The following is an 18,405-nucleotide window of genomic DNA, read 5'->3' as shown; positions in this document are numbered from 1 at the left end:
AAATTCAGTCACAAACTCTTGAACTGTAAAATTTATGTATTAAACAAATATTGTGCTACTTTAAAAAACACCCTTTCCAATTTGGGCTTATATTGTAAATACTTATCCCTCCATGGTTAAATAAGTTAGAAAGTTGGTTAGTCAGAAAACACTTCCATGTTCCACTGTGTTTTGGCAATATGCTTGTAATAAGTTTACATGTTGAATTTACATAGTAAAACCTAGCTTTGTATACATTCAATTACAGACACTTGAAAACTGAAGCAATTTTAAAGAATTCTGAAAATTTTGATGAAGGTCTTTGTGTTGTGCTTCATGTATCAAGATCAAACTGATTCTAAAGTTTCTATTAGGGAACAATTTTCCTGTCTAGGACTAAGCATTGCACAACTTTGAATTAGATCAATGGCCACAGCGTTAGCCAAAATTAAACTAGGGGAGGTAAGCGGTACTGCCTTACCTTGCCTTAGTGACATTGAACAGTACTCTTCTGACTATGGTGAGCACATGCTGGTTTTTCTTTGCCTTTTTTTTTTTTTTTTTTTTAAAGATTTTTTTTTTTTATTTATTTATTTGAGAGAGAGAATGAGAGAGAGCAAGCACACGAGAGGGGGGAGGGTCAGAGGGAGAAGCAGACTCCCTGCCGAGCAGGGAGCCCGATGCGGGACTCGATCCAGGGACTCCAGGATCATGACCTGAGCCGAAGGCAGTCGCTTAACCAACTGAGCCACCCAGGCACCCTTTTCTTTGCTTTTGGGCACAGGATCATTTGAACAGCTTAGTAATCAAAACTGAAAATCCTTCTGTGCCACAAGTAAGTGTCACTAAAGTTATGTAGCATTTAAAGTTGCACAGCATTTAGAAGATACTGATGGAATGAATCACCACCTCATGTGTTGTTTTGACAGGAAGTGTATCATGTCTCAATAATTTCCTTAAAAATTTTTCCTGCCAGGTGCCTGTTTTCTTCTTGTAAACCTATGTCCACAGAATTTTAAATATGTGGTTGATTTTTCCCACTGATGCATTTTGACCGTTCTTCCTTGTTGGGAATACCAAGTGCACTTTTGTTGGTAATGAATTTAAGGCCTACTACAGGGAAGTGAGAAGGAGTAGCTGTTTTGGACATGTTCAGCCAGGATGGTTTTATCTGGTGAGATCTTTTTAGAAGTGTTAAAAGGTAAGTATTGGCAGACCCAGTCTAATGCCAGATATACATGAAGTATTTACCCATCTATGGAGAGATTAGGGTAGATTTTCATTTTCTATTTCTTGCATTTTTAATTTTAATTTCAGTATCATTAATATACAGTGTTTTATTAGTTTCAGGTGTATAATATAGTGATTCAATGATTCTATACAGTGCTTGTCATGATAAGTATACTCTTAATCCCCATCACCCACTTCCCTTCTAGTAACTATTAGTTTATTCTCAATAGTTAAGAGTCTGTTTCTTGGTTTGTCTCTCTTTTTTTTTTCTGTTGTTAATTTGTTTTGTTTCTTCACTTCCAGATGAGTGAAATCATATAGTTATTTATCTTTCTCTGACTGGCTTCTTAGTATTATACTCTTTAGATCATCCATGTTGTTGCAAATAGCAAGATTTCATTCTTTTTTATGGCTGAATAATATTCCTGTGTGTGTGTGTACATCTTTTATATCCATTCATTTATCCATGGACACATTGGCTGCTACCATAATTTGGCTATTGTAAGTAATGCTGCAATAAACGTAGGGGTGCATATATCTTTTTTAAATTTTAATTAGCGTTTTAGTGTTACTTGGGTAAATACCCAGTAATGCAATTACTGGATTGTAGGGTAGTTCTATTTTTAAATTTTTGAGGAACCTTCATACTGTTTTCCAGAGTGACTGCACCAGTTTGCCTTACCATCAATAGTTCCAGAGGGTTCCCCCTTCTCTGCATCCTCACCAACTACTGTTGTTTCTTGTTTTGTTGATTTTAGCCATTCTGACTGGTATGAGGTGGTATCTCATTGTACTTTTGATTTGCATTTCCCGGATGATGAGTGATGTTGAGCATCTTTTCATGTGTCTGTTGGCCATCTGGATGTCTTTTTTGGAAAAAAGTCTGTTCATATCTTCTGCCCGTTTTTTTTTTTTTTTTTACAAAATTTTTTAGAGGTTTTATTTATTTATTTGACAGGCAGAGAGAGAGGGAGAGCACACAAGCAGGGGGAGCAGCAGAGGGAGAGGGAGAAGCACGCTCCCAGCAGAGCAGGGAGCCCGATGTAGGGCTCGATCCAGGACCCTGGGATTATGACCCGAGCTGAAGGCAGACGTTTAACTGACTCAGCCACCCAGGCACCTCTGCCCATTTTTGAATTATTTCTTTTCTGGGTGTTGAGTTTGATGAGTTCTTTATAGATTTTGGATACTAACCCTTTATCCGATATGTCATTTGCAAATACCTTCTCCCTTTCCACAGATTGTCTTTTGGTTTTGTTGTTTGTTTCTTTTGCTGTTCAGTAGCTTCTTATTTTGATGTAGTCCTAATAGATTTTTTTTTTTTTTTAACGATTTTAGTTTTTTGTTTATTTGACAGAGAGAGAGATAGCGAGAGCGGGAATACAAGCAACGGGAGTGGGAGAGAGAGAAGCAGGCTTCCCGTGGAGCAGGGAGCCTGATGCGGGGCTCGATCCCGGGACCCTGGGATCATGACCTGAGCTGAAGGCAGACGCTTAACAACTGAGCCACCCTGGGGCCCCTAATAGTAGATTTTTAATTTTATTTCCCTTGCCTCAGGACACATATCTAGAAAAATGTTGCTATGACCGTTGTCAGACAAATTACTTACCTGTACTCTCTTCTAGGATGTTTATGGTTTCAGGTCTCACATGTAGGTCTTTCATCCATTTTGAGTTTATTTTTTCTATGGTGTAAGATAATGGTCCAGTTCCATTCTTTTTGCATGTAGCTCTCCTGTTTTCCTGGCACTATTTGTTGAAGAGACTGTCTTTTTTCCATTGGATATTCTTTCCTGCTTTGTCGAAGATTAGTTGACAGCATAGTTGTGGGTCCATTTCTGGTTTTTCTATTCTGTTCCATTGAACTATGTGTCTGTTTTTGTGCCAGTACCATACTGTTTTGATTACTGCAGCTTTGTAATATAACTTGAAGTCCAGAATTGTGATACTGCCAGCTTTGATTTTCTTTTTCAAGATTTCCTTGGCTATTTGGGGTCTTGTGGTTTTATATAAATTTTAGGATTGTTGGTTCTAGTTCTGTGAGAAAAGCTGTTGGTATTTTGGTAGAGATTGCATTAAATCTGTAGATTGCTTTGGGTAGTATGGACATTTCTTTGGGGGGGGCGATAAGATGGACATTTTAACAATACTCTTCCAATCCATGAGCACGGAATATTTTCATTTATGTCATCTTTAATTTCTTTCATCATTGTTTTATAGTTTCCAGAATACAGGTCTTAGACCTCCTTGGTTAAGTCTGTATCGTAGGTTTTCTGTTATTTTTGGTGCAGTTATAAATGGGATTGCTTTCTTAATTTATTTCTGTTGCTTCATTATTGGTGTGTAGAAATGCAATGGATTTCTGTACATTGATTTAGTATTCTACTGAATTCATTTATCAGTTCTAGTAGTTTTTTTTGTGGAATCTTTACGGTTTTCTATACATATTTTCATGTCCTCTGCAAATGGTGATAGTTTTACCTGTTCCTTACCAATTTGGATGCCTTTTATCATTTTCTGTTTTGTATGCATATGTAATTAAGCATGATATTCTTTTATAATGAGCATGAGCTCCCTTGAAATAAAACAAATGAAAAAAATAATGAGGTATTTATGTATCTATTTTTCAAAAAGATTTTTGTATTAGAGAAAGAGAGCAGGGGGGAGGGGCAGAGGGAGTGGGAGAGAAAGTCTTTTTTTTTTAAGTTTTTATTTATTTATTTGAGAGAGAGAATGAGAGACAGCATGAGAGGGAAGAGGGTCAGAGGGAGAAGCAGACCCCCCACTGAGCAGGGAGCCCCATGCGGGACTCGATCCTGGGACTCCAAGATCATGACCTGAGCCGAAGGCAGTTGCCTAACCAACTGAGCCACCCAGGCGCCCTTAAGCAGACTCTGTACTGAGCACGGAGCCCGACGTGGGGCTCGATCTCAGACCTGAGCTGAAACCAAGAGTTGGATGCCTAACTGATTGCCCCACCCAAGCACCCATAAGGAGGTATCTGCTTTAAGCCAGACACTGTTCAAGGCAATATGAGAGATGTGGGCATGCAGAGCCCCCTGACTGAGGACATACAGGTCCCCCCTCACAGGGCAGCTTGTGTAGTGACTGCCGAGAGAGGTGTGGTATGGGTGTTCTCATATGTTTAGAGCTGGGGACTCTGGCAGGGAGGAATAGCCATTGTATGAAGCAGCCTTTCTTGGCCTTCTGGTAGAAACAGGTGCAGAAATATGTGTTCCTTAAATTAAGAAATTACATGAATGTGTGCAAAGAAGTTTTAATTTAGTAACTTGTGCATTTTGTATTGAGAACATGGATGTGTTTGCCTTTGGATATGGAGTGAGAGTGTATCTGTTTGTATATCATAATGAGGTTTATGTACATTTGATTACTATAATAAAAACATGTAAAATTTTTATCAGTGAACTACAACCCACAGCCTTTTGTTTTATAGTCTGCCTATATTTTTTGTATGATTTCAATTCAGCGGTTTCCCAACTCTTCCCTTCTTTGGTAGGATAAATATATCTCTTATCTTTATTGAATATAGAATTATTGCACTGCAAGTACAGTTTATAGTACGCTTCCTTCTTTTAAATAAAAATGACAGTGGTTTCAGGGTGCCTGGGTGGCTCAGTCAGTTAGGTGGTCGACTCTTGGTTTCGGCTCAGGTCATAGTCTCAGGGTCTTGCGATCAAGCCCCACGTCGGGCTCCACACTTGTGGAGCCTGCTTGGGATTCTCTCTCTCTCTTTTTTTATGAACATATAATGTATTATTTGTTTCAGGGATACAGGTCTGTGATTCATCAATCTTACACAATTCACAGCGCTCACCACAGCACTTAACCTTCCCGGTGTCCATCGCCCAGCCACCCCATCCCTCCCACTCCCCTCCACTCCAGCTTCCCTCAGTTTGTTTCCTGAGATTAAGAGGCTCTTATGGTTTGTCTCCCTCTCTGGTTTCATCTTGTTTCATTTTTCCCTCTCTTCCTCTATGATCCTCTGTCTTGTTTCTCAAATTCCTCATATCAATGAGATCATATACTTCTTCCAGTGATTGACTTATTTCGCTTAGCATAATACCCTCTAGTTCCATCCACATTGTTGCAAATGGCAAGATTTCATTTTTTTGATGGCTGCATAATATTCCATTGTATATATACCACATCTTTATCCATTCATCTATTGATGGACATCTAGGCTCTTGCCATAGTTTGGCTATTGTGGACATTGCTGCTATAAACATTGGGGTGCACGTGCCCCTTCGGGTCCCTACATTTGTATCTTTGTGGTAAATATCCAGTAGTGCAATTGCTGGGTCGTACGGTAGCTCTATTTTCAACTTTTTGAGGACCCTCCATACTGTTTTCCAGAGTGGCTGCCCCAGCTTGCATTCCCACCAACGGTGTAGGAGGGTTCCCCTTTCTCCGCATGCCTGCCAACATCTGTTGTTTCCTGACTTGTTAATTTTAGCCATTCTGATGGGTGTGAGGTGGTATCTCATTGAGGTTTTTTTTTTTTTTTTTTAAAGATTTTATTTATTTATTCATGAGAGACAGAGAGAGAGAGAGGCAGAGGGAGAAGCAGGCTCCCAAGGAGCAGGGAGCCCAATGCGGGACTTGATCCCAGGATGCTGGGATCATGACCTGAGCCGAAGGCAGACGCTTAACCATCTGAGCCACCCAGGTGCCCTCATTGAGGTTTTGATTTGGATTTCCCTGATGCCGAGCGATGTTGAGCACTTTTTCATGTGTCTGTTGGCCATTTGGATGTCTTCTTTGGAAAAATGTCTGTTCATGTCTTCTGCCTATTTCTTGATTGGATCATTTGTTCTTTGGGTGTTGAGTTTAATAAGTTCTTTATAGATTTTGAATACTAGCCCTTTATCTGATAGTCATTTGCAAATATCTTCTCCCATTCTGTAGGTTATCTTTTGTTTTTGTTGACTGTTTCTTATGCTGTGCAAAAGCTTTTTATCTTGGTCAAGTCCCAATAGTTCATTTTTGCCATTGCTTCCCTTGCCTTTGGCGATGTTCCTAGGAAGAAGTTGCTGCGGTTGAGGTCGAAGAGGTTACTGCCTGTATTCTCCTTTAGGATTTTGATGGACTCCTGTCTCACATTTAGGTCTTTCTGGTTCCATACAAATTTTAGGATGATTTGTTCCATTTCTTTGAAAAAAGTGGATGGTATTTTGATAGGGATTGCGTGGAATGTGTAGATTGCTCTAGGTAGCATTGACATCTTCACAATATTTGTTCTTCCAATCCATGAGCCTGGAATGTTTTTCCATTTCTTTGTGTATTCCTCAATTTCTTTCATGAGTATTTTATAGTTTTCTGAGTACAGATCCTTTGCCTCTTTGGTTAGATTTATTCCTAGGTATCTTATGGTTTTGGGTGCAATTGTAAATGGGATTGACTCCTTAATTTCTTTCTTCTGTCTTGTTGTTGTATAGGAATGCCACTGATTTCTGTGCATTGATTTTATATCCTGCCACTTGACTGAATTCCTGTATGAGTTCTAGCAGTTTGGGGGTGGAGTCTTTTGCGTTTTCCATATAAAGTATCATATCATCTGCAAAGAGTGAGAGTTTGACTACTTCTTTGCCAATTTGGATGCCTTTTATTTCTTTTTGTTGTCTGATTGCTGTCGCTAGGACTTCTAATACTATGTTGAATAGCAGTAGTGATGGTGGACATCCCTCCATGTTCCTGACCTTAGGGGGAAAGCTCTCAGTTTTTCCCCATTGAGAATGATATTCGCTGTGGGTTTTTCATAGATGGGTTTTATGATATTGAGGTATGTACCCTCTATGCCTATACTCTGAAGAGTTTTGATCAAGAAAGGATGCTGTACTTTGTCAAATGCCTTTTCTGCATCTAGTGAGAGGATCATATGGTTCTCGTTCTTTCTTGTATTAATGTATTGTATCACGTTGATTGATTTGCGGATGTTGAACCAACCTCGCAGCCCAGGGATAAATCCCACTTGGTCATGGTGAATAATCCTTTTAATGTACTGTTGTATCCTTTTGGCTAGTATTTTGGTGAGAATTTTTGCATCCATGTTCATCAAGGATATTGGTCTGTAATTCTCCTTTTTGATGGGGTCTTTGTCTGGTTTGGGGATCAAGGTAATGGTGGCCTCATAAAACGAGTTTGGAAGGTTTCCTTCCATTTCTATTTTTTGGAACAGTTTCAGAGGAATAGGTATTAATTCTTCTTTAAATGTTTGGCAGAATTCCCCTGGGAAGCCATCTGGCCCTGGGCTTTTGTTTTTTGGGAGATTTTTGATGACTGCTTCCATTTCCTTAGTGGTTATAGGTCTGTTCAGGTTTTCTATTTCTTCCTGGTTCAGTTTTAGTAGTTTATACATCTCTAGCAATGCATCCATTTCTTCCAGGTTGTCTAATTTGCTGGCATATAGTTGCTCATAATATGTTCTTATAATTGTTTGTATTTCTTTGGTGTTGGTTGGGATCTTTCCTCTTTCATTCATGATTTTATTTATTTGGGTCATTTCTCTTTTCTTTTTCATAAGTCTGACCAGGGGTTTATCAATCTTGTTAATTCTTTGAAAGAACCCGCTCCTGGTTTCATTGATCTGTTCTACTGTTCTTTTGGTTTCTATTTCATTGATTTCTGCTCTGATCTTTATTATTTCTCTTCTCCTGCTGGATTTAGGCTTTATTTGCTATCTTTCTCCAGCTCCTTTAGTTGTAGGGTTAGGTTGTGTATTTGAGACCTTTCTTGTTTCTTGAGAAAGGCTTGTATTGCTGTGTACTGTCCTCTTAGGATGGCCTTTGCTGCATCCCAAAGATTTTGAACAGTTGTGTTTTCATTTTCATTGGTTTCCATGAATTTTTTAAATTCTTCTTTAATTTCCTGGTTGACCCATTCATTCTTTAGTAGGATGCTCTTTAGCCTCCATGTATTTGAGTTCTTTCCGACTTTCCTCTTGTGATTGAGTTCTAGTTTCAAAGCACTGTGGTCTGAAAATATGCAGGGAATGATCCCAATCTTTTGGTACCTGTTGAGACCTGATTTGTGACCTAGGATGTGATCTATTCTGGAGAATGTTCCATGGACACTAGAGAAGAATGTGTATTCTGTTGCTTTGGGATGGAATGTTCTGAATATATCTGTGAAGTCCCTTTGGTCCAGTGTGTCATTTAAAGTCTTTATTTCCTTGTTTATCTTTTGCTTAGATGATCTGTCCATTTCAATGAGGGGGGGTGTTAAGTCCCCCACTATTATTGTATTGTTGTCAATGTGTTTCTTTGCTTTTGTTATTAATTGGCTTATATAATTGGCTGCTCCCATGTTAGGGGCATAGATATTTACAATTGTTAGATCTTCTTGTTGGATAGACCCTTTAAGTAGGATATAGTGTCCTTCCTCATCTCTTATTACAGTCTTTGGTTTAAAATCTAATTTGTCTGATATAAGGATTGCCACCCCAGCTTTGTTTTGGTGTCTATTAGCATGGTAAATGGTTTTCCACCCCTTCACTTTCAATCTGGGGGTGTCTTTGGGTCTAAAATGAGTCACTTGCAGACAGCATATCAATGGGTTTTGTTTTTTTATCCAATCTGATAGCCTGTGTCTTTTGATTGGGGCATTTAGCCCATTTACATTTAGGGTAACTATTGAAAGATATGAATTTAGTGCCATTGTATTGCCTGTAAGGTGACTGTTACTGTATATTGTCTGTGTTCCTTTCTGGTCTATGTTACTTTTAGGCTCTCTCTTTGCTTAGAGGACCCCTTTCAATATTTCTTGTAGGGCTGGTTTCGTGTTTGCAAATTCCTTTAGTTTTTGTTTGTCCTGGAAGCTTTTTATCTCTCCTTCTATTTTCAATGACAGCCTGGCTGGATATAGTATTCTTGGCTGCATATTTTTCTCGTTTAGTGCTCTGAATATATCCTGCCAGTCCTTTCTGGCCTGCCAGGTCTCTGTGGATAGGTCTGTTGCCAGTCTAATGTTTCTACCATTGTAGGTTACATATCTCTTCTCCCGAGCTGCTTTCAGGATTTTCTCTTTGTCTCTGAGACTCGTAAGTTTTACTATTAGATGTTGGGATGTTGACCTATTTTTATTGATATTGAGGGGGTACTCTGTGTCTCCTGGATTTTGATGCCTGTTTCCTTCCCCAAATTAGGGAAGTTCTCTGCTATAATTTGCTCCAATATACCTTCTGCTTCTCTCTTTCTTCTTCTGGGATCCCAATTATTCTAATATTGTTTCGTCTTATGGTATTGCTTATCTCTCGAATTCTGCCCTCGTGATCCAGTAGTTGTTTATCTCTCTTTTTCTCAGCTGCTTTATTTTCCATCATTTGGTCTTCTATATCACTAATTCTCTCTTCTGCCTCATTTACCCTAGCAGAGCTTCCTTTTTTGATTGCACCTCATTAATAGCCTTTTTGATTTCAACTTGGTTAGATTTTAGTTCTTTTATTTCTCCAGAAAGGGTTTCTCTAATATCTTCTATGCTTTTTTCAAGCCCAGCTAGTACTTTAAAATCGTCATTCTGAACTCTAGTTCCGACATCTTACTAATGTCCGTATTGATTAGATCCCTGGCAGTCGGTACTGCCTCTTGTTCTTTTTTTTGAGTGATTTTTTCCATCTTGTCATTTTGTCCAGAGGAGAATAGATGAATGAGAGAACAAAATGGTAACAGGGTAACAACAACCCCAGCAAAATATACACTAAACAAATCCGAAGAGACCTGAAACCGGGGGAAAAGAAAGGGAAAGAAAGAAAAAAGAAAAAAAAAGAAAAAGAAAAAGATAAAAACAAACAAACAAAAAACAGAATATGATCAAAATGATCAGGCTGGTGCATAGATCAGTGCCACACACTAGATTTTGGGTGTATTTTGGTCTATTAGAAGAAAGTGCCTCCCAAAATTTTAAAGAAAGAAAAACTTATATATGTACAAAAATAAGGGTAAATACAATGCAGGGTTGCAGTATGACTGTAAAGATGAAAATTATAAAAGATTTTATAAAAGGAATTGATAAGATAAGAAGTTGGTTGAAAAAAGAAGAGGATTAAAAAAAAAGGGAGAGAATGTGATCAGGCAGGAGACTAGAACAAAGCCATACACTAGAGATTTAGGGTATATTTTGTTCTGTTAGGAGAAACTCTATTCCAAAATTTTAAAGAGAGAACTACTTATATATATACATGTATACCAAAAATAAGGGTAACTACTATGAAGGGATAGAATATGACTCTAAAAATGAAAAATAAAAATTTTTTAAAAAGGGATTGATAAGATGTTGGTTGAAAAAGGGAAAAAGAAAAATTCAAAAAAAATAAAAGAAAAAGTTAAAAAAATAAATATAACTTTGAAAGACTAAAGAATCATGGGAAAAAAGCCATGAATTCTATGTGCAGTATTCCCCTAGCGCTGGAGTTCTGCCGTTCTCATTGATCGGTAAACTTGGTCTTGGCTGGCTGTTCTCGCTGATCTTCTGGGGGACGGGCCTGTTGCCATGGTTCCCAAATGTCTTTGCCGGAGGCGGAATTGCGCCACCCTTGCCGGTCCAGGCTAAGTAATGTGCTCGGGTTTGCTCTTGGGAGCTTTTGTTCCCTGCAAGCTTTCCATGCAGCTGGAGGACGAGAGTCAAAATGGTGGCCTCCCAATCTCTGCCCGGAGGAGCCGAGAACTCAGGACCCCGCTTCTCAGTGTGCCCCCAGAGAAAATCAGTCAGTCACTCCCGTCCCCCGGGTCTCCGGCTGCACTCGGTGCTCACCCGGCCTGTGACCGCGCGTTTCCATCTCTGGCACCCGACCCCGTGTGGAGTCTCCAAACCCAGCAGATCCCGGCGGTGCGCTCCCGCACCGCTCCTCCCGGGGGAGGAAGGGGAGTCTCCCTGGATCTGCCGCTTGTTGGGTCCCTGGTGGAGGAGCAGTGGCTCGACTGTGCCCGGATCACGGTTTATGGCAACCCAGGACTGAGAGCCCACGCCTCGGCTCCGTCTCTGTAGCTGGCTTCCCCGCTCCAATACCTGGGAGCTCTGCCGCAGTCAGGCACCCCCGGTCTTTCTGTGACCCCGAGGATCCGGAGACCACACTGTCCGGTGAGGGTTCCACCCCCCTGCGCCCCCCTCAGCCACTGGTGCGATGCCCCTCAGCAGAGTCGACTTCTGAAAGTTCTGATTTTTATTTTCCTCGGCTTTATCACTTGCTGGTAGTGGCGGAGGGAGGCCCCCCTCCCCTGTTGTCTATCTTCCCGAATATTGCCTCGGATTCACTTCTCTGCAGGTCCTACCTTCTAGAAAGTGGTCGCTTTTCTGTTCAGAGAGCTGCTGCTCTTCTTTTCTTCGATCTCCTGTTGAGTTTGTAGGTGTTCAGAATGGTTTGATCCCTATCTAGCTGAATTCCTGGGACCAGACAAAATTTAGGTCTCCTACTCCCCTGCCATCTTGCTCCTCTCTTTCTCTTAAAAAAACAAACAGTGGTTTCTTCTACAAGTTTTAACATTTCTGGTAGTATTACATTGTATAGGTAGTGGGCCTTGTATTACTAGACATTTAAAGGCGTATAACTTTGTAGTTTATCACATGTAATTTTGAAGACTAGATTTTTATGAAGGCATCCTTGTAGGGGTTGACATGTAATTAGAGGCAGTCCTGCTATAGATATTAGTATAAGCTTTTAACTGTGCTTAGAAAACTAGTTTTCTATTATAGGTTTTCTAGGTGTATAAAAAAAAAAAATTGTGTAGGAAAAAAATACAATGGATTTGCAAACCAGTGTCCCATTCTTGTATCCTTAATGGGGTAAAATGTGAAAACTATAGTAAAGTGAGTTGCCTTAATAGGAAAAACTTAATGTTCTTGAAAATGGCAAGTCTAGGACACCAGCACTATAGTGTGCAGAGTGACAGAGGGGCTGTGAGCTGGGGCTGAGTGGGCACTCTACCTGGGCTCCTGCCCCTCATCCCAGCTCTCTCCCTTGGCTTCTTCTCTGCACTTATCTGCACAGATCAGGTAGGTACTTAGTCACAAGCCCGCAGCAGTACTCAGACCTCAGTCCTCATTTGCCTCAGCCATCCCCTTTTGTGATTCTGTGAGCAATCTATAATAGATGCATGTAGGATGTGAAAAGCCCGTATGGAAGTTAAGCAGCCTTTTTATTTTATGTACCTTGTGTTAGAATGCCATTTAACTATCAGTTAGGCAGAGCTTTTTTTTTTTTTAATTTTTTTTAAAAAAGATTTTATTTATTTAATTTGGCAGAGCGAGACACAGCGAGAGAGGGAACACAAGCAGGGGGAGTGGGAGAGGGAGAAGCACGCTTCCTGCGGAGCAGAGAGCCCGATGCGGGGCTCGATCCCAGGACCCTGGGATCATGACCCGAGCCGAAGGCAGACACTTAAGGACTGAGCCACCCAGGCGCCCCAGTTAGGCAGAGCTTTGATCTCTCTAGTGACAAAGAGAATTTCTGCCAACAGAGGTCTCATGGTCCAGCATTCAGTTTAACTGAACTTCTTCAGTATTATGGTTGAGAAAACTGCCAAACAGTTACAGGAAAGAAGAATAAGTCCTTAGCTGACTAACTTAGAGAAACTGAATTCTAAATAGGTGACTTTAGCTTAATATGCAGTTCCCACTTAAAATCCTAAAATTAAATGAGTTTTGGGGTGTAAAGCTAGCTGAACTTGATGGGTGTTTTTGTACTTTTAGTTTCCTCATTTATGAAATGGGGATAATGCCAGTGCTCTGGTTAAAACTGGATAGTTTGCCAGTCAAATGAAGTTATAAATGGAAATACTTTGGTTTTATATTTTTGAGTAATTTAAAATTTCGCAACCCTAAATGATGATAATTTTGCAGATAGAGCTATTTATGGTCTAGATTTAGTATTGCTTATACATGCTATAAATATACATGTGAAAAAACAGTGACTGATCATTTGGTACCATGCCAGCTCCTCTGTCTTTATGTTAATTTAATACTTGTGCATTTAATAACATGAAAGAAAAATGTGGAGCCAAATCAAATTAGGGAGAAAAATATCAAAGAGGCCAATTATATAAGAAAGGGGCTGATGAGTGGCCATGTTCTGGTAGGAATCCCTCGTTCTGTACTTGAGGTTGGAAAAAAACAATAAAAAATAAACCACTTCAGACCCCACTTTTTTTTTTCTTCCATTGTTGAGCTAGAGTATAAAGCCATTTGAAAAAGAACATTAGTGAAGCATTTTGTTAATAGCACATTTCCCTTCTCTTCAGGAAAAACACCACCAAAAGAGGTTTCGTTAGTAATTCATTTGTTGGTGGGAATATATACATTTAAGTCGTTTGTAAGTGGCTGCCGCTTTTATTAAATAAGTTTTCTTTTTTAAAAAAATTAGAGCAAGCATGAGCAATGGGAGAGGGAGAGGGAGAAGCAGGTTCCACACTGAGCAGGGAGCCCCATGTGGGGTTTGATCCCAGGATCCTGGGATCATGACCTGAGCCAAAGGCAGAAGCTTAAACCAACTGAGCCACCCGGGTGCCCCTAAATAATGTTTCATGAGCCCCAAGCGTTAGTATTTGGTAGTCCCTTCAAAATCAGTTGACAAGAGTTTTTTCTTTTGCATTGGTGGTCAAATGGAAAGGTGAAGACTGGGTAAAGAACTTTTTTCTCATCTTGTCTGGATTTGGGAGTCATGATCCGTGGTAACAATTATTTTATCAGTTGACACTCTATCATGGAAGATTTTGGGTAAGTACATGCTGAATATACTGGAATTTTGAGTTGTGGTGCCTCCCTGGGAAGGATTTGGATCTTGAACATATTTTTTATTTATTTATTTTTAAAGATTTTATTTATTTGAGAGAGAGAGAGAGATCATGAGCAGGGTGAGGGATAGAGGGAGAAGCAGACTCCTTGAACATATTTTTAAAAAATCTCACTTCTAGGTCTTGGGTTTGGTGCACATAGTGTTTCTACTGCAGAAGATGGGGACTTCTCCTAATTAGCCCATGATTGCCATAGGCCATAGGAAATAGAGCCCCTGTGTAAATGTGTTTGTGTGGTTGGGAAAAACGAGGCTTATGAGGTTTATCCAACCATCTGAGCAGTTCCTATAGCATTTGAGGGCCCTATTACAGGGAGTGTCAGGTGTGTAATTCAGTTTTGAATTCTGGAGTTGCTATTAACAACGAAGATGGTAATTATTAATTGCTTTCCCTTTGTTTGGCACTGTGCTTACAGCTTCGTGAATGTTTTAATTCCTTGAACAACCTCACCATTGGTTTTACAGATGAGGAAACTAAGGAAAACTTAAGCAGTGCTTTCTAGGTCCAGTAGCTTATTGATCTCTGGTCTGTGGCACTCCTTTCTCTCTTAACTTTGCCATGGTGTCTAAGAAGGTGAGGAGGGGGAAATCCAGCTTGTTCACATGTAATAATAGGTTATGCTCTAATCAACTGATCGAAAGTTCTCACTGCCTGTGTATCTTCACATTTGTCTTGATAGTGACATGAAATGCCTCATCTTTTACACTTACTGCAACCTATGTAAGACACCTGGCTGTGTTTGATTTGATTTATATAGCTTGACATCTTAAATATTTCCAGGATGAAGAGTGTGATAAGTCAGTGGTTGGTCAGTTATGACCTCTTGAAGTTCATGGCTGTTTTTTAGAGGAAATGCTCCAGACTAGGCACAGAATTTTGACGTCAGTACCTGTACTGTTCCCAGCATTTTTTATGCATTCCAGGAGGCTGTTTACATTTTAAAGAATTTTGAACTTGGTGACTGCTCATTTAGGCACTCCCCAGGATTTCTCTACTTTCTATTCTTGATCACTCTGCACTTGGTCTTCATTGACCTTGATTCTATCCCCTTGGGCCACTTCAGTTTCCATTGGCTTCCCAAGGGTGGGCTGTGGTCACCCCCTTTCCCCAACCTGCCAGGGTGCAGATAATAATGGGGCATGTTTTCTGCAGGGAAACACTGTCAGAAAAGGCTGTCAGTCTGGTTTTTGCTATTACCATGTACCAGCAGTTCTGAACAATAGCTGTTAATGTTACTTGCCACCAAAATTCTTCTGTTGGTCTAAGATCTTTTTTTTTTTAAATTTTTTTATTTTTTATTATTATGTTAATCACCATACATTACATCATTAGTTTTTGATGTAGTGTTCCATGATTCATTGTTTGCATATAACACCCAGTGTTCCATTCAATATGTGCCCTCCTTAATACCCATCACCAGGCTAACCCCCCTCCCCTCTAGAACCCTCAGTTTGTTTCTCAGAGTCCGTAGTCTCTCATGGTTCGTCTCGCCCTCCGATGTCCCCCCCCCTTCATTCTTCCCCTCCTGCTATCTTCTTCCTTTTTTTAAAACATATAATGTATTATTTGCTTTAGAGGTACAGGTCTGTGATTCAGTAGTCTTACACAATTCACAGTGCTCACCATTGCACATACCCTCCCCAATGTCTATCACCCAGCCACCCCATCCCTCCCACCCCCACCACTCCAGCAACCTTCAGTTTGTTTCCTGAGATTAAGAATTCCTCATATCAGTGAGGTCATATGATACTGTTGGTCCAAGTTCTAAATAATTGCTACAGTTACTGTTGGATTTTGATATCTATATAAACTTCAAATTAGCACATTTTAATGACTTACCCTTTAATATTCATATTGAAAACAATGTCAGTTAATTATGACAACTCCTATTTATTCAGCTGGTCCCTAACACAAGCTTTACAAATTGTGAGAGTAGGTTAGAAAAGATATGGCATCAATCAAACTCGCTTCAGTTTCAGTTTGTGTGTCCAATATCTGTAGTATTACTTAATAGTGTATATAAACAGTGGGTTTGAAATAAGCAATGATAGCACAGTGATGGGTTTTTTTTTTTGAGGTTTCTCAAAAAAAGGAGAAATAGAATTACCATATTATCCAGTAATTCCACTACTAGGTATTTACCGAAAGTGTATGAAAACACTAATTTGAAAAGATACACAAACCCCAATGTTTACTGCAATATTACTTATAATAGCCCTAGTGTCAATCAATAGATGGGTGGATAAAAAAAAAATGTGTGCACGCATGCATGCACACGCGCGCACACACACACACACACACACACACACACGCACACACAGGAATATTACTCAGCCATAAAAAAGAATGAAATCTTGCTATTTGCAACAACATGGATGGACCCAGAGGGTAAAATGTTAAATAAGTCAGTTGGAGAACAGCAAATACCATATGATTGCATGCATATGTGGAATTTAAGAAACAAAACAAATGAACAAAGAAAAAAGTCAAACAAAAAGGAGACTCTTAAGTATAGAGAACAAAATGATGGTTACCAGAAGGGAGAGGGGTGTGGGAGAATGGGTGAAATAGGTGATGGGGATAAAGAGTACACTTACCGTGATGAGCACTGAGTAATGTATAGAATTGTTGAATCACTATATTGCATGCCTGAAACTAATATAACACTGCATTAATTATACTGGAATTAAAAGGTCTGAATATGTAAAATGTAAAGCAGTGAAGGAATTTAATCCTGTTGGACTCTGAAAAACAAACTAAGGGTTCTAGAGGGGAGGGGGTGGGAGGATGGGTTAGCCTGGTGATGGGTATTAAAGAGGGCATGTTCTGCATGGAACACTGGGTGTTATGCACAAACAATGAATCATGGAACACTATATCAAAAACTAATGATGTATGGTGATTAACATAACAGTAAAAAAAAGTGAACATGTTATACTTGAACTATTGAACTTGAATAATTTTCAAATTGAAATTCCATTTTTTAGATTGTTTTGAAACTGAAAAATGAATGTAGGAAAAATGTTAGCATTAGCACAATTTAGTAGTTGACTTCATTGGATCCTTGGAAGGCATTTAAAAGTTTTGTTTACATTTGCTTTATTTTTACTGGCATGATTATATATTTGTAGTTCAATAAAGAAAGATTTTCCTGCTGTTTCTTGACATTATGCATTTTCAGCTGTTTCTTGACATTATGCATTTTCAGAAAAGATTATTACTGAAAACAACTGTCTTATAGAAGAGGGGCTCTTACATGGCCTGCTTTAGGTCATGGGCTATGATCTGGCTAGAGTCACTCTAAATGCTGCTCTTGTATCTTCCCATCACGCATTATTGTAAAGTTAGTGAGAATCTAGGTTGTAGATGAGCGTGGAACCTAGCGGACCCTGAGTTAGTTGACACGGACTTCTTCTTATGGCCGATTGCGTGTTTCCTGTGATGGTTCAGGCTTCACCATTTCCCTGGATTACTCTAACGGCTTCCTCTATCTGCATCCTCTCTCCTCCTGCCATTGCTACCATCCCTCCACTCTGCTCCCAGGGCACATTTTCTGAAATATAAACTGAGCATGTCTGTTCTCTGCTTAGAATCTGCCACTTGCTCCTCCTGATTGTCAGTCTACATGACCCTTCTTGGTCTGGCTCTTGTTTTCCTCTTTGGCCTTTGGATCTGTCAGCTCTCCTGAGAGCTCCTTGAACACACCTTGATGCTTGCTTCTCTGCCTTTGTATATCCCTTTTCCCTCTGTGAACCATTCCCTTTCCACTTCACTCCCCTACTCCCTGCAAAAACTTGGCTATCTTCTGTTCTTTTTTTTAATAATTTATTTTTAAGTAATCTCTACACCCAATGTGTGGCTTAGCCTTACAACCCCAAGATCAAGAGTTGCATGCTCTACCAACTGAGCCAGCCGCGTGTCCCATAACTTCTGTTCTTAATGAGTCCTAGTGTCTGGGTCCACTGCCCCCTTCCCTTGTGCTCAAGAGGTCGCTGCATCTCGTCCACCAGAGCGCTTGATGTTGTCAACACTGGCACGTGTTGTCTTTTGTGTCTCCCACTAGACCGTGGGCTCCCAGCACCCAGCTCATTGTCCACTGCAAACTGGGTGTTCTTAATACTGCATGAAGGGATGAACTGACAACCACAGATTCTAGCCATCTGAATTGCAGTGTCTGTGTCTGGGAAAGGCTTTGTGATCTGGGGCAGTGCTTTCTTGTTTATGTAGAATCACAGATCTGTCTGGTCATTAGAACCATCTGGAGAGCAACGATGTGGATGGTACTAGAGGGTATTAGGCTAAGCGAAATAAGTCAATCAGAGAAAGACAAGTATCACATGATCTCACTGATATGAGGAATTTGAGAAACAAGACAGAGGATCAGAGGGGAAGGGAGG

At 39.9% G+C, this 18,405-nt stretch overlaps 1 protein-coding gene across 2 annotated transcripts in view; it reads left to right on the top strand.

The window, feature by feature from the left end:
* Window positions 1-18,405, top strand: part of ARHGEF28 (Rho guanine nucleotide exchange factor 28) — a 307,933-nt gene that overhangs the window by 18,259 nt on the left and 271,269 nt on the right. Inside the window, exon 1 of one of the 2 annotated variants that reach the window (XM_032404210.1) lies at window positions 13,734-13,931. The exons of the other annotated variant lie outside the window; for it this stretch is intronic. The gene's annotated coding sequence lies outside the window, so the exon portion shown is untranslated. Of the gene's footprint in view, window positions 1-13,733; window positions 13,932-18,405 lie in introns of those variants that run through there. 2 annotated transcript variants of the gene reach the window in all.

The sequence above is a fragment of the Phoca vitulina genome, unplaced genomic scaffold (genome assembly GCF_004348235.1).
Source record: "Phoca vitulina isolate PV1807 unplaced genomic scaffold, GSC_HSeal_1.0 scaffold6, whole genome shotgun sequence".
In the NCBI taxonomy this organism is placed as follows: Eukaryota; Metazoa; Chordata; class Mammalia; order Carnivora; family Phocidae; genus Phoca; species Phoca vitulina.
The sequence above is the reverse complement of the archived record's forward strand: the minus strand, read 5'-3'. Positions and strand labels throughout refer to the sequence as shown.